We start from the raw sequence: 16,350 nt of genomic DNA, 5'->3' as shown, positions 1-16,350 counted from the left end.
CCTGACCAGCCACACACAATGACACCGTCTGAACCAATCGTGTGCATTTAGGGTGGGGCTACCTGTTTATCTAACCAATGAAAGACAGAGTCATTACATTCTGTTAGGTGCTGCCTGTGTTACAGTCTAGACATCTTTACTGAAATCACTTTAGCGTTAACTTACAAAGTTAACAACGGTTCAATCCTCTGAGGTCTCTTTAAGCTTCATTACATATTCCGATACAATATCAGAAATCTTCTTAGCTTCTGGTTCATGTCTCAGTAAAATCCCAACATAAAAGGCTTAGCTGCAGTAGCATGTCTGGACTTTGGATGGCCTCTCTTCTCAGTTCTTTAGTGAATAATGATTTATCTATTGCAAATGGTGTTAAAATGCCCCACCATTAGCAGACTTTGACGGATAATGCTGAACTCTGGGAGTTGGACTACTGCATTAGCATTCAACAGACCAGCTACTTTCCCCTATAGCATATGCTTTTCTCTCTGCTGCTCTCTTTTTTATCCTTCCTCTGGACTTCTTCCTTATCAGCCAGTGTTTAAGATGATAATTGACATTCTTTGACAAGATCAGCAGCGGAAGAAGGGCATTTAGACTGCATTCTATTCAAAAAACGCCTGTTCCTCCAGTAATTACACTGCGGTTGAAAAGATCACAATTGCTCATTGAATTCATATCAGATTAAATGGAAGTGGTCTCCGAAATGTCCGTGCTGTTCATCTTCTGTGAAATTCTCCTAATTTAGTAAGTTATTCTTTCATTCAAGCTTGCTTTCATTCTCTTATCTTTGACCTTTTACACACTCCCACGGCCTCTAGTTTTCTTCATATCCCCCATTCTGTCTTTCAGGTCAATAGATGTGTTTGCTGTTCCAACTTTGGTGCATCATACTCATCATTTACTAGTTGTTCTGTCTTCCTTTCCTCTCATTTTATTTGTGGCACACATAGTGCTTTATGTGCTCGGACTGCACGATTGTGTTGTTCCATAGCAAACCATCCAACAAAGAGCGATTTGTAATGAGATACGAGTGTTTTGTCTGTCCGCAGTTCTCCCTTACACCACTTGGAGGCAACGTTTACATGGTGGAGAACGCCTGAACGGCCACAGAACGACTGGAGCTTTTCTTTTTGGCCGGCCACACTACGCAGTCAGACACCCCTAAATCAGGCCAGATGAAAACAGATGCTGGATGAAAATGTCACAAGTCTATCTCAAACTGCCAGCACATTAACCTCCTTAGCCAGAGTGCCCTGCTCCTCTGGGACCTTTACCGAACTCCATTGATTAAAAACACTAGCAGGTTATGAGACATAAGGGAGAGAGACAGAAAAACAGTCAGAGTAAGCAAATGAGATCTCTTTAACTCCCGTGTTGTCAGAGGAATGCGTGAAAAAAAAAAGATGAGGGTGGGTGAAACTTACTTATTTAGTCTGTTACCAGGCCTTGGTGCTAAACCTGAGCGGCATGAGTTTATATTATACGCAGTTTTGATGATCCTCAATAAAAACAACAGTTGCAGTTTGTAGGCTATTGGGATAAGAAATGAAGAGAAGAAAATAAAAGAGAAGAAAATTCAAAATGGCGGAGCAACGCGAGAGTCGTGAATGGTAAAAATAGATATGATCTTGAAAATATACAGCATACTATTTACCTTTTGAGTTTTGATAAATCATTTTCTTGCTGTTGAGGATGACTTAGCAATCTAAAATAGTTTGAGCTAAATACAGGACTGGATCTCCATCTTTTTACAACATTACGACAACAAAAGAACTTGAATGCAACACACGTGGTAAATACCAGTTCATAAGTGGAAAATATCCTATTTTCCATAGCACGTTAAGATTTCTGATGGAATATTTGAGAAGGCACGTGATTTCACAGGAAGCCTGGTTGTCTGAAACCATCATAAATCTTGATGTGTTTTCTTCTGCCGTCAAGTTCTTCCATACACCCTGATCTTCAGACATCTGGCTTTTCTAGTAATTTAAGCTTCTCCAAAGCTCTCCTGAAACTGTAATGCCAAATAAATGTTTTTGTAAAGCAGTGGTGAAAGTTTCATTTGAAAACACTACTAAAGAGCAAATATTTTAGTCAGGGCAGGCACTTGTTCATGTTTAAGTTGGTCTCATGCAAACAAAACGCATGCAAACAAAAAGCTTAAAGAAATTCTGTCATCATTTAATCACCCTCATGTCGTTCCAAACCCATAACTGTGCGTTCACACCGGACGTGAATAGCACGTCAAATTCGCGTCTACCGCGTCTAGTTTGACGCTTGACCACTGTGTTAATTTAAACGCGTCAAGAGTGAAACTGACGTGCGTAAAAACAAAAGTTTGAAGCGAAATTTACGCGTGTCAGAATCGAAAATCCATTGGTGGCCATTTTTTTTATGTCGACCGAGCATTCATCGAGAGAGTCACCACTCTGTATTTGCTCTAGAGAGCAGAACAGCGGCATGAGGATCATCAGTTTGATGACCTGTTGTCCCGTATTGGAGCGAGGATCCCCCTCATCCATCTAATCTGTAATGTATTGTGTTTTGATGATAAATAGAGGCAGCCCCCAAAAGTTATTAACCTGTCCTGTGATTTTTTTTTCCCTCTCACGTCCAGACACAAACTTTACACATAAGTTGGTTGTCTTTAAATCATAATAATATTTTATAAAATCTAGATATGGAATAAATAACATTCAATACAAAATGAACAAGTCTCGTATATTGAAATAAAGTTTTGAGTGATAAATTATTTGCGTTGTTGTGAATTAGAACCACACCAAGGCATTTAGTCATATTACAAAATAATTTATTAAAGCATCCAGATACTTCACCACACGAGCAAGCAGGGTTAACACGGCGCAAATTTGACGCCAAAGTTCAGATTTTTCACATTTCAAACACGTGAATGCACAAATAGCACTTTACTAAATCATTCGCCCGCAACGCGCTTAATGCGGCAGACGCTCAATTCGCGCCATTCACGCGAAATTGACGGGCGGATGAGCTGTATTCGCGTCTACTGCACCACACTCTACGCCTCATTCGCGCCGCAGGATTTTTTTCGCAACGCGTCTTTGCATTGACTTAAGGCCAATTTATACTTCTGCGTCGAGGGTACGCCGTAATGCACGGCGTTGGCTACGCACGTAGGCGACGCCATTGTGAGCATTTATACTTCTGCGTTCAGGTCTTGGTTGCTCTGCAGTACTGCTCCGAAACGCTAGTTGGCGGCGGAGGGTTTTAATGTTCCACTGTGTTTAGATTCCACACGGCTAGGTTACTACAAGCAATATCGACTGAAAGAGAGCTGATCATGTTGGAGTTGGAGCTTATTGAGGTGGAAAAACAGTTCACTTTAATGAAATTACTAAAACTGAAAGGCAGAAATGAGAGAAGACGTCGGAGGAGATGGTATGTGTGGAAATCATAGACAGTGGTGGAAATGCGTGAGAAGGTACGTGCGGAAATGCGTAGGAGGAAATGCAATGCTACCAAGCCAACCAATCACCGATCTTGCGGTCCACGTCGTTGCGACGTGTAGTTACATTTTTGAAGAGGTGCGCGTCAGGCGACGGCGAAGGGTACGCGGTATGGGACGCGTCTGTGCGTATGCTACGCCGTCCCTACTGCGCGCACCCTACGCAGAAGTATAAATTGACCTTTAACATTGAAATCATTCACGCCTGTTGCGCTATTCACGTCGGGTGTGAACGCACCATAAGTCTTTCGTTCAGAGCACATCTACATATCACTCCATCCGGCAAACACCCGATCCATGTCGATTAAGTGATAGGTGGATGTGCTCTGAGCTTCTGCCATTTTTGACATGGACATATTCTCTGGTTCATTTTTTCACCCTGCACATATTTACATATTCATACAAAGATTGGTCAGCATCAGGATGTTCTCTGCACAGGGAATGTTGCCGTCAACAGGCAACCAGGTGAGACACAGGGCTCATGACGGATCTAAAGTATCCAGATAGAAATGTATTGCCCGTTTTCAATGGGAAAGTGCCCAAGCAACAACCACTCGGCAAGATTGCCCAGCAACATTACACAAAAAGTTGGCCTGCGCATCATCATCATCTTAACAGTGTACCGCTGCAAAGACATTTCAAACTTATTTTTACCATTAAAAGAAAATAACTTCACCATGAGTCTATATCAAGGCCTTAATGCACAACATGTGTCTGAATTCAGAATACCATAATGCACTTATTCCTGCCAAATCTTGACATGTTTATGGTTCTAGATGTCATATAGTGGTGTTGCTTTTCCATTGTGAGTAGCTATCATGTCACGAAAGTGCACTGATAAACATTTAACCCTGTTTTGGAGATAAAGTGATGACTAGCTGTCAGCGTGTTCTTCTCCACTCTGTGACAGGGCATCATGGTGAGATGCTGCAGGTAGCTGACTTTAGCACAAGCACAGCAGGGCCCTGCGGGCAAGGCTAGTTGTGAATGGATAGGAAAGAATACAGCCCTAGGGAGGGCATCTGCTGATGGGTGTTCTTCACTGTCTGAGCACGACTCTGTCACTGGTCTGCGGTCAGAGTGTGCGGCATTACGGAGTTACCGTATGCTGTTACTGCAGTGCTGCAGCAGAGTGCCTGTTTACTTGAATTGTCTCCTTACTGAATAAGATGTTTTCTTGAATGTAAAATATGCTTTATATAGTAATCTCCCCTACGAGAATGCTGACTAAGCACAGAAAGTGTAATGGAATATGAGGAACCTAACAGAAAGTGACAGTACCATAAGACATTTGTGGTAATACATGTCAATAAATGGGTAGTTGATATTACATGTGCTACACTGCAGAAATTATATCCTTAGTATTTTATGTATTTGAAGAGTTCAGATGCAAAAGCCTCTAAATGCCATTTGAAATTTTCTTCTTTAATGATGATTTTTATCAAACTTGTATGTTTAAGTTCAGTAATATCACTTAAATAACAATTAATAGGTAATTATCATTGCCATTTAAGTGAAATTACTGAACTTAAATATAGAAGTTTGATAAAAATCATCATTAAAGAAGAAAATTTCAAATGGCATTTAGAGGCTTTTGCATCTGAACTCTTCATTTGTTTCCAGTACAAATACCTAAACATTCTTAAAATCAATATGCATTAGAAGCAAAATGACATAAGATTATAATACAAAAAAAAAACAAACAAACAATGTAACCCATTAGTACGCCCATATAACAAAACAAAAAAGCTCATGACACTGAATCAACCACAAAAACAGTGCAAATAATTCTGAACTGGGCACAAATAATCAGTAGATGACAGTTCTTGGCATTGCTTTGTTTTTTTTTCCTTGATCCTTTTCGCTATTTTCTGCTTTTCTTTCTCATCTAATTCTCTCATCTTCATCATCTGTCATACATTGTCATATGCTATCCGTCACTATTCTCTTGTTTCCAGGTCTCTCTATTATCCCCATCAACATTATTGGATTGCTGGCTTTCAGCCACAGTATTAAGACATAGAGGCCTCCATCCCTGGAATAAACAGATTGTATGCACAACCAGCCACAGCTCATCTGTAAGGGCAGGTGGGGCAGTGTCCCAACAAAATATTCATTCAAAATATAGACCTCTATATACATGTAATAAATAGTAAATGAGTTCAGCATCTGCATCAAATATTCTTTGGGTTTTCTAGATTATTTTAAGACGTAATGAGAGCAGGATATTTTAAAATTGAATGGCTTCGGCTTGCATGGCTCATATTACGAAGCAGGTTATCGGGTCCCTGAGCCCTGTCCAGCTCTACAGCGCCCCCACAGTTTCCAATGTAAATCTGTGGTTAAAAAAAATGGAACTGCAGCACACTCTAATTCAAAGCCATTGGGGCATATTTTAGACTTCCCCGTCCTTACGCCTTATGTAAACATCGCTCTAAACCTCTAAAATATGATATGAGTCCTCTTCAGCTATGTATATGTTAGTCTGAATCAGGTCAGTAAATAGTCATTCTTCCTATGTGGAGAATTGTATCAAATGAATGAAAGAATAAATCCTTTTGTTTAAACATATTCTTGTGAAAAGCTACAGTATATACAGTTCTGTTGTGTTTGTTTTATGTTTGTGCTGAATTTCTTTTCCTCACCTGAATTCTTGTAATATATATTATAATATTCTAAAACAACATTCAGAGACAATACTTAAAGGAGTAGTTCAGTTTAAAAAAATATATATTTTGCTGATAATTTACTCATCCCCGTGTCATCCAAGATATCCATGTCATTCTTTCTTCAGTCGAATAGAAATTAAGGTTTTTGATGAAAATATTCCAGGATTTTTCTTCATATAATGCACTTTACTGGTAACCAAACAGTTCAAGGTCCAAAAGACAGTTTCAGTGCAAACTGTTCAAAGGGCTTTAAACAATTCCAGATGATGAATAAGGGTCTTATCAAACGAAACGATCACTCATTTAAAAAAAAATAATAATAATAATAACAAAGTTAAAGTTTTATAAGCTCAAATGGTTGCCTTGCTCTGTTCTGTGATGCACATTCGTGACTCTTCTGTTTGAACTCGTTTATCAAAATAAACAAATATTTTTTTGTGTCATTTGGTTCATTCAACGAATGAAATAAACGAATTGACTCGGGAAAAAGGTTTGTTCCTTTTTATGAAGATTCATGCATCACAGAACAGAGCAAGGCGACCATTAAGCTCATAAAACTTAAACTTTTTTTTTTTTTTTTTTTTTTAAATGAGCAATCGTTTCTCTTGATAAGACCCTTATTCATCGTCTGGGATCGTTTAAACTCCTTTGAACAGTTTGCAGTTTGCACTGAAACGGTCTTTTGGACTTTGAACCGTTTGGTGCATTATATGGAGAAAAATCCTGGAAAGTTTTCATTAAAAACCTTAATTTCTTTTCGACTGAAGAAAAAAAGACATCTTTGATGAAATGGGGGTGAGTTAAAAACAGGGAAGTTTTTCCTTTGAGTTTTCCACGTAAAGGCGATACTATTGTCAAATCGATCCCCATTCACACGGATAAGAGAAAACGACTAAAATGCTGTATTCCACTGCCAGGCCATTAGATGGCGATGAAACACTGTAGATTGAAAATGTAATACACTTGTGTACGACATCATCGTTTTCAGAGATTCGCGTTTTTTTTGCATATACAGAGACCATTTTTAAAACTCCCACTTTGAAACCCGTTTTCAAAATTTTGCACTTGCAGACTCCCAAAAATCTGTTGTCAACATGTTTAAATGTAACGTTTGTGAACATTTTTATTCAAAACCGGAATTTATTACAAGTGTGCTACAGTTTTGTCATCCGTCACTTTAAATACTCAAGCTCTTTAAATCAGAATGGATTCTGACGGTGCGTGTCCACTGGCGCGGAGCGAGCATTTTCAATTCATTCCTATGGAATTCGAGCTTCACGCTCGCGCACTGCATTATGGGATTGACAGCGGACCGGAGAAAGCATTGACAGCGACCGAAAGCGTCAAAAAGGTTGGCCAGTTCTTGACTTTATGCAAATATCAAGTGAAAAATGCGGCCGACAGCAAATTGATGTGCGATTTGGGATGTGACGTCTGTTTTGAGATTTTAAAAATATTGTGCCAGATTTTATGCTGGATTTAGTGCGTAAATAATTTTGTTTACAAATTAGACACTTTGCAGGTGTTATATACTGTACGCTATGTTAAATCATTTTGGATGTGTTCATTGTGATTATATTGGCTGGGTTTATTAAAAGTTTATAAAATTGAGGGGATATCTTTGCTTGGGGCATTTGTAAACAAAGCTTGTCTATTTCCGAATGCTGTAGTGGACATGCACTGTGATTGTCTGTCAATGCTTTTATTGCTCAGTAACTGAGGAAGCAAAAAACCCTCTGAAGGTGATTCCAACGATATCATTCAAGCGTCGTTATAGTTGATGTGTTGACTCAATTTAGAATGATTTTAAAACTAAATCTTCATCGTTACCATAATAGTTATCGTCCTTGGTTTTAACGGGCCTTTATGTAGGCATGAAGTTCATTATCCATGTAAGATTGTTTTAGGTTTACAACTCTACTCAAGAGCACCTGATAACCCGAACATATGAACGTATACAAATCCACATAAAAATTAGACCTCAAATCCAGGTCACCCACTAATCCCCTTTTACCTCCGTGACCGGTGAGCAGGAAGCAATGACATGCTTATAAATCACTCGCAAGCAACGATTGTTTATGTTGGGGGCAATTATCCCAGGCATATGTAAACCCTCAGCACCGTGATAAATTAGATGCTGCGAATAGGAGTCCAAAAATGACACCTTCACCGCATGCTTCAGCGCACAACACTGGCTCTGACACCAAATACAACAAGCTTCTGTCAATCTCCGTCAACTGGCTACTTATGGGCGAGGAAGGAATGGGATAATTGGGTAAGAAAAAGGGAGAAGGGACGGACAGGATAATGAGCGCAGGGTGTGGGATATAAATAAGCCTCATTTTGTTTCAGTTTATTTTTGACTGTCTTACGTCGAGCGTTTTTAATTCCTGGCTCTGCCGAGATGTCTGCAGTGTGACTTATATCCCGTCTGGAGGAGGAAAACAGAGTGGGATCCAGGCTTCCGGAGAAATAGAAGAATGACAGATAGCGAGAGATTTGGCAGTTGGAACACGACAACATCCACCACTGCTATCAAGGTTTATACTCTGGCCATTCCAAATCGGACAGATTGTTCCAAATACGGATTAAGCCACGGACACAATGTTCCCGCTTTATCCCTCTAAGAAGAAAGTAGATGGTAATAAAAGTTTGTTTTAAGGTAGCAGACAATCTCACACCATGAGTACAGCTGGTGAAGGACACGCTCTAGTGCTCCTTAATGTTGTACGGTGGTCACGGACACGAGTTTAGCTGTGGCACATCGATGCGGGAGAGCAGCACTTACTCCAATAGGAAAATCCAGCCAGTGTCACTAGAGGTAAAGAATGCAATAGATCTCAGCAAAACAAATCCAGAAAATTTATCACAGGAATGGGAGTGAGCTACTTGTGATTCTGTTGTTGCAATAGAGAAGTAATGCCAATAGTCAGCCATGGAGAAAATGAATAAAAATAGGAGGGGACATTAAAACTATGACTGTCCTGGAGAAATTGTCCATCACCACCCATTAGCTCCAGGATATGGATGTCATTCGAGTGAGATGCAGATAGGCTAATTTTATTTGGTAACTGCTAACCATGAGTGATGACAACTGCATTCCTAGATAAATGACTGATGGCCTACAGAGAGACAGAGAGGTCCTTTAATGCTCGGAACACATTGTATGATTGTGATCTGTCCCAGACGAAAGATGATAAATCGTGGCGATTTCTGTGGTAGTGGCTCCTAAACGGTGGTCCTACATCATACAGTGAGCGAGGTTCAAAGACGTCGTTGTCACGGTCTTGCGACCAAAGTTTGACTGTGATCATTTTCTGACAGTGTTCAAAATTTAGCATAATCATCCCAGTGTTTTTGCTGCTGACTAGCCAATAATCATGCAACATGAAACGGTGTCGTTATCAACACGGCGTGCCGCTAAAACTTAAAATTACTTTCCTCAAGCTCTATTTGCAAAAATGGCTTGCCAATCTCTCTTCCTTTGCCTAGCCATGACTGCTTCCATATTGTCCTCTTTTGCTTCCTCCTCTTTTTTTTCTGCGAACATAAAAAACACAATTGCCAAAGTATGATTCATCTTGCTCTACTTGTTAACTAACGAATGCTGATGACGTTTTATTCACTAACTTGCATTGCAGCTATTCCAAGGCGGTAGGTGTGTCGTGTAACTGCACTTGACTACGCCACTCCAATTTAGTTTGGGTAGGAGATCCCAAGTCACTAGAGGGTTTCCCGCTCGGCTATCCAATTGAATGAATAAAGGCAAAATTACAATTTAATCAAAGCATCACTTTTATTAAATACAATGATTCTGATCCCATCTGTTTTCACTCAAAGCTGGCCAAATGTAAGCTTGAGACATGGTGGTTATACACACAGCAATGAATAAATAAAATAAACCCCAAAAGAAAATACAAAGTTTCTACATGCCACACAAAAAAAAAAAAAAACTCTTTACACACCACACCTGTACAAATCGAGAGTGAATATCTTCCCCCTTAGTTACTATGCTCACGGCTACTGGTTAATGACCTGGTTGCAGTTCACAGAATCCACCATATAAAAAGTACAACTGATTAGTCATGGGCCAACCAAACAAGATAAATGAAAAACAAAAAAAACACAACCAAATCATGAAAAACAAAAATAAAGTTAGGGAAAAACAATGGTCAGTTGCACAGGACAAATCGAATTCAACAAAATTCTACAAAACATAATTTCCAACTAGGAACCACTTGACCATATTATTTCAATCATCATGGTTAAAATATGCTAGCTATTCCAACATTACATCAATAGAAATAAATACCTTTTTGGCTAACTTCAGAAGCCCCAAGAAACACAGCAGCGGTTTATGCCTATCGCTCATCCAGCTCCACATGGCCAAACATGAGAGCCTTTAAAGCAACTTCTCTACAAAAATCATTCACCCCAATACATACAACACAGGGTTGTCAACAATGACTTAAAAAATCATAACTTGCTTTGACAGTGTCAACACTCACGTGCTGTGATGATAATTCAGTATTCACCACTCATCCAGCCAACTTTATCAGCATTGGGGCGTTTAGGCCTCACTTCTAAAACAATCCAACTACATCAAGACAATCAAGCCAATGAACAGATTAAGTACAACTGGCCCATTTGCATTAACATTTTTACCAAACATCACTGGTTCTTGGCCAACACAACAAAAAGATTTGAAACATCATAAGTATAAAAATACTTCTTATTAAAATCAACCTACCAAAGCTTGTTCTTCCAGTGACCATGCCAAACAATTCAGCTACTGCAACTATTCCTCTCACAGGAAGTGGCATTACATCCTCTATACATACCCTCAGCAGCGCCCCCTAGTGACTTTGCTACACAGCCTATATGATTCAATAGGTTGTCATCATCGAACAGTCTACATACTGAACATGTTGTACCCAAGTCAAGTGTATTACATCCATGTCATACAGTGTGATATGTATGATCTTATAGGATTGCAGAAATTTCCGTCTGTAGCAGGCATAACACCGAACAGTATTTTGTGGTGATGACCCGCTATTAAAGGTAATTATAAAAACCCTGTTGTCTGACTTAGTGGTCTCAGAAAGCATTATTGCTATTAAAATGCAATGACAAACAGTGTATTCTAAATGCACTACACGTTATACATACTATTTTTAAGTGTGGTTGAATGTTCATAAGCCATTAGTGATTACAAATCAACTCTACATCCCCATTCTAGAGGAATGTACTATAAGTGGCAGCATAAATAAATAAATAAATATATATATATATATATATATATAGAGAGAGAGAGAGAGAGAGAGAGAGAGAGAGAGAGAGAGAGAGAGAGAGAGAGAGAGAGAGAGAGAGAGAGACCCAAGAAAGGGAACCAGAGAATAAGAAGAGAGCCTTTTATCTTTTCCCTGACCATGTAAGCCTGTGTCATTTTTTTTTCTTCCATATGCTTACAGTTACCATCTAGAACAAATTCTTAAAGATAACTAATTTAGCAAGTAAAATTATTGGTATCCCTACCCCCAATTGCGAATGGCACAAAAAATCTTAAATGACTCAGAACACCCACTTTTTTCTGTGTTGTTTGGTGCAGATCTTTAATATGTTCATGTTCTTAATATGTTATATATATGTGTTTGTATTATGTACGCATCTATGGTGGAAACAAATTTCCTCTCGAGGACAAATCATCAGGTGTGTTCGACATCGCCTGCGGCTGGATGCAACCGATCGGCGAGAACAGCCGCGTGCAGGCGGGGAGGAGCTGCAAACGGAGACGTGAAGTCGAACAATTTCTGGTTCCCGTAGTGACGGCTCACGTGGTGTTTGCATGCTTATACCACAGCTGAAGTGAAATAAATGCAACATTTGCCAAATAAACAGATATTTCAGACACATTTTCATCCAATACTTTACTGCTTCATACAGCATCTGTTTGAACTAGAATAAAGTTCAAAATAAGCCAATAATCAATGACGTGGAATCAACGTTTTTTAATCAGTTTTATTTTGATAAACATGATAAACATGACACAATATAACATTGCGACTACATGAAAAGAGTGTTTACTGTTATAAAATACTGATTTGTGAGCTTTAGTGGAACTAAACGTGCGAGAATAAACACGAAACGCACGTGATCGTCATGCGGTGAATCCGGCGAATCGTGGAACAGCTGTGACATCATCAGAGCTCGTGCAGCCGCTCTTGAGAAGCTGCGCTGGCTGAGTCCTCCGGCTACTCTCGTATCGCTCTCGCGGTACTTTGATGGCATATGTCACAGTCACGTGGAGTCAGCGCTGCATCAAGTCGGACAAAATTTCTAACCGGCATGCACTGTTTCAAGTCAGCCGACGATCGGTCTGCGCAGAGCTGCATGAAGTCGAACAAGCCTATAATAATCATCATCATGTGACTAAAACCCAAAGTGAGACATTCAAACTGACCAATCAGATAATTACAACTTCCCCCACTGTACTAAAGGGGTGACAATTTGTTGAACCCTGATGTACACACAGTTTAGCTTACAGGCCTTGATAACCAGCACCTCTGTACAGTGCATACGAGTTGTGCACATGCTACATTATGGCCAAGCATGCGCCCTTAAAATAGCATCTGAATAACGTGCCACTGACTTTGCTCTAGTTTTTCCTGGTCTGTGGCCAGGAAAAATTGTTTTCTGGAACTGCAAAACAGCACCAGGGAACGTTTGCGCCGAACACGCCTCCTCTTTTCACTGAACCGCTCCCGGGAGCAGTAGTACCTTATTACCGTACACAAGATCCAGGGGACGGAGTTGGATCCAGATCAAAGGGGTGGGGATGGGTAGGATTAGGGGTGGGGTTAGGGATCAGGGGTGGATATGGGTAGGATTAGGGATGGGGTTAGGGATCAGGGGGCGGAGATGGGTAGGATTATGGGTGGGGTTGGGGATCAGGGGGTGGAGATGGGTGGGGTTAGGGATCAGGGGGTGGAAATGGGTAGGATTAGGGGAGGGGTACGGGATCAGGGGCGGAGATGGGTAGGATTAGGCGTGGGGTTAGTAGTGTTAATTTCGTTAACGAAAACTAAACGAAAATATTTTCGTCAACGCACATTTTTCACCGAACGAAAACTAGACGAGACGAGACTAAAATCCCGACTAATAAACAATAACTGGGACTAAATCAGAAATAATTTTCGTAGACTAATAAAGACGAGACGAAAATGCAGTTCGGTAAATAAAGACTGGGCTAAAATCTATGGACATTTTAGTTCACGAACAAAGACGAGACGAAAATTACATATTATTATATGATATGGTTTTGTCAAATCCTGTCTCCTCCTCCGCCTCCTCCTCGTCAGCTCTTCCGCCACACACCCACGTTCAAACCTGGAGCGGGCGGGCACAGTCAGTCAGAGTAGCCTACACAACACATGGAGCAGACAGGAGCTGGATTCACGGTGAGGCGGCGGCGACAGGTTAAAAGTAAAACATGCTTTGCACGGGGCTCGGGAGAAAGAAGAGACGTGATATATGGACACGTTTTGATGATAAACTAACTAATGATGGCTAACTTTCATAGCATTTAGTATCCAGGCTGGCTATGTTGCGTTAGCTTCTTAGCACGTAGCGACCGTAGCCACTTGTTGATAGAATTGTATGTGAAGTTAAATTTATGCTAACTTAGATATGTTATACTGGCCGGGCAACTATAGTTTCAGTTACATTTGATTAAAGCAGACAGACGCTTTAAAAAGATTAGTTAAAAAGATTTCATACGTTCTAGCAATCTATGCCTTGTTTCACCTTAAATATTGTAACTTAAGTTACCTTTATATACCATGTGAACTAGCTGGCAGGAAAGCACTTTTGTTGTATCAGTTGGAGTTTTTTTTTTTTTTTCACAACATTGACCTCAAATCTATTTATTTTATTATTCTATGTGAACTAGCTTTAAACAGCCAGCACTTGTGTTAAGTTCATAATACACTTTATTTTATTTATTTGTTTCCTTTGTCAGGTGTATTTTATTTGTTTTAATGCAAGCATTTGTGTTTGTGTCTTTGAACCTTAACAATGTTCAAAATAAATATGCAAATATTGTCAGAACATCTTCCATGTCTGCATGTGTTCCTTAAAATTGTGTTTTTTTTATCAAAAAGATGAGAGAAAATGTTGAAATGTGAAATAATTTTAGGAAATGTTAAATATTATCTGCTGACAAAAAAGTAAAAGGTTAAAATGATGTCCTGACTAAAACTAGACTAAAATGTTGACAGTTTTTTTTTTGACTAAAACTAAACGAATAAAATTATGTTTTCTTGGACTAAAATAAAGACTAAAATGCTCGACTTATAGTCGACTAAAACTAGACTAAATAAAAATGTGATGATGTCGACTAAATGTGATAAAAACTAACAAGCGATGCTGAAACTGGACTAAAACTGAAACTAAATTTAAAAATGGCTGGTAAAATTAACACTAGGGGTTAGGGATCAGGGGGTGGAGATAGGAAGGATTAGGTGTGGGGTTAGTGATCAGGGGGTGGAGATGGGTATTATTTGGTACATATAATGTGGGAGGAGTTGATCCAGATCCATCCAACTCCTCCCACATTACATGTACCTAATAATACCCATTTCCTCCCCCTGGATTTCGTGTTCTGCAGTGAGGACCATCTCGCCGGGAGCACAAGTTCATTCCCTAATTTACCAACGTGCGTCTGTGGAGGGAGAAGTCCGCTGTGCTTCCGGTGCAAAATTGGAATGACACATGCGTCAGTGTACAAAGTCAATTGTGCTGGGTGCAAGATAGGGCCCACCATCTGGAATTAAATGCCAATAACATTGTTGTATTTATTAACTTTCCAAAATAGGGTCAAGCATTTCCAATGGAAAGAAATGACCCGTGATTCGAATTCTGCTGAAATCTCTAGAACTTTCCGATGAGTGCTGTAGGCGTTACTGTGTACTGTAGCATTATGATTGATATAAAGTGATTAAAACATAAGATACAGCCCAGTACCTGCTTAACATCTCCTGAGCTTTAATCAGTGTTTAATCAGGCACTTGTTTTAGCGAGAAGCAAAACGTTATTCACGCAGCGGGATTAAAGACAGCAATTCATTTTCCATAATTGTGATAATAACTCTCTTTCACAGCAGCTTACACACCGGTATCACTAAAGTAGATGATTCAGCCCTTGAAATAGACCAAGTACTTTTCACTCAAAGCTAAAAAAGATCAGTAATGGACCACCCGAATGACATGAAACCCCTGTCTGTTTGTGCATGGAGTGTGTGTATCTGCGCTGTGTCCTTGTGACTGCTGAAGTGGAACAGTAGTGAATAAGAAAAGAGAAAGGTCACTCCCAGCCTCTCTTTGGAGAGCTTCTAACTCTCAGTCTCTGAACGACTGTGAGTGATGTCTTCGACTCGGCCCAGTGACCATGGTCAAACAACATGAATATACTCACAAATTCAAAGACACACACATCTGCTCTTTCAAACTCCATAGAAGCCATAAAATCATTGGCTTTCGACTCTCTCAGAGAGTGGTGATTACAGACTGGAAATAAAAGGTTGTTTTTCCGTGTCAGCGCTTATACGATTGTCAGATTAGGAGCAGACACTGGCCATTAAGCCTCTCTCATACTGGACTTCACACAGGAAAAACAGCAAAATACATCTACAGAAAATAGAGAAAATATGAAGTAAAACAATCAGAACATGAATTATATTCTTTTTCGTCATTATTGACATTATCTGGATGTACTAGACAGAGAGTATTGAGTCAAATTACTATGTCTCTGTAGTTTTCCTTCTCTCTTTCCACACTGACAGATACTGTCAGTTGTTGTATGATAAATTCTCTTGGCATTGTGCTGATGCTTACAACTATATGGCAACTCATGTAGATACACTGAATATTGACTACAGTGTCAAGAGAAACTGATTTGACTTCAATTACAAAATTTTTGTGTTGACAGTCAGTCGATTTTTGAATCCATTTGTAAATGATTGTTTGCAGTATGATTGTATCAACTATATATATATATATATATATATATATATATATATATATATATATATATATATATGTATATATATATATATAATTAACAAAAAAATCAGTTCAGGAGGTCTGACTCTGAGTTAATAAAACCTGATGACTTCTCACTATCGCTTCATTCAACCACTGTTGA

The 16,350-nt window shown here is 39.4% G+C and overlaps 1 protein-coding gene across 2 annotated transcripts in view; it reads right to left on the bottom strand.

The window, feature by feature from the left end:
• Positions 1-10,971, bottom strand: part of col16a1 (collagen, type XVI, alpha 1) — a 109,983-nt gene extending 99,012 nt beyond the window's left edge. For both annotated transcript variants that reach the window (XM_089123209.1, XM_089123211.1), the window contains exon 1: positions 10,901-10,971. The gene's annotated coding sequence lies outside the window, so the exon portion shown is untranslated. The remainder of the gene's footprint in view (positions 1-10,900) is intronic.
• Between the last annotated feature and the right edge of the window lie 5,379 nt (positions 10,972-16,350).

Source organism: Pimephales promelas, chromosome 18, assembly GCF_988280905.1.
Source record: "Pimephales promelas chromosome 18, fPimPro1.hap1.1, whole genome shotgun sequence".
NCBI classification, from domain to species: Eukaryota; Metazoa; Chordata; class Actinopteri; order Cypriniformes; family Leuciscidae; genus Pimephales; species Pimephales promelas.
The sequence above is the reverse complement of the archived record's forward strand: the minus strand, read 5'-3'. Positions and strand labels throughout refer to the sequence as shown.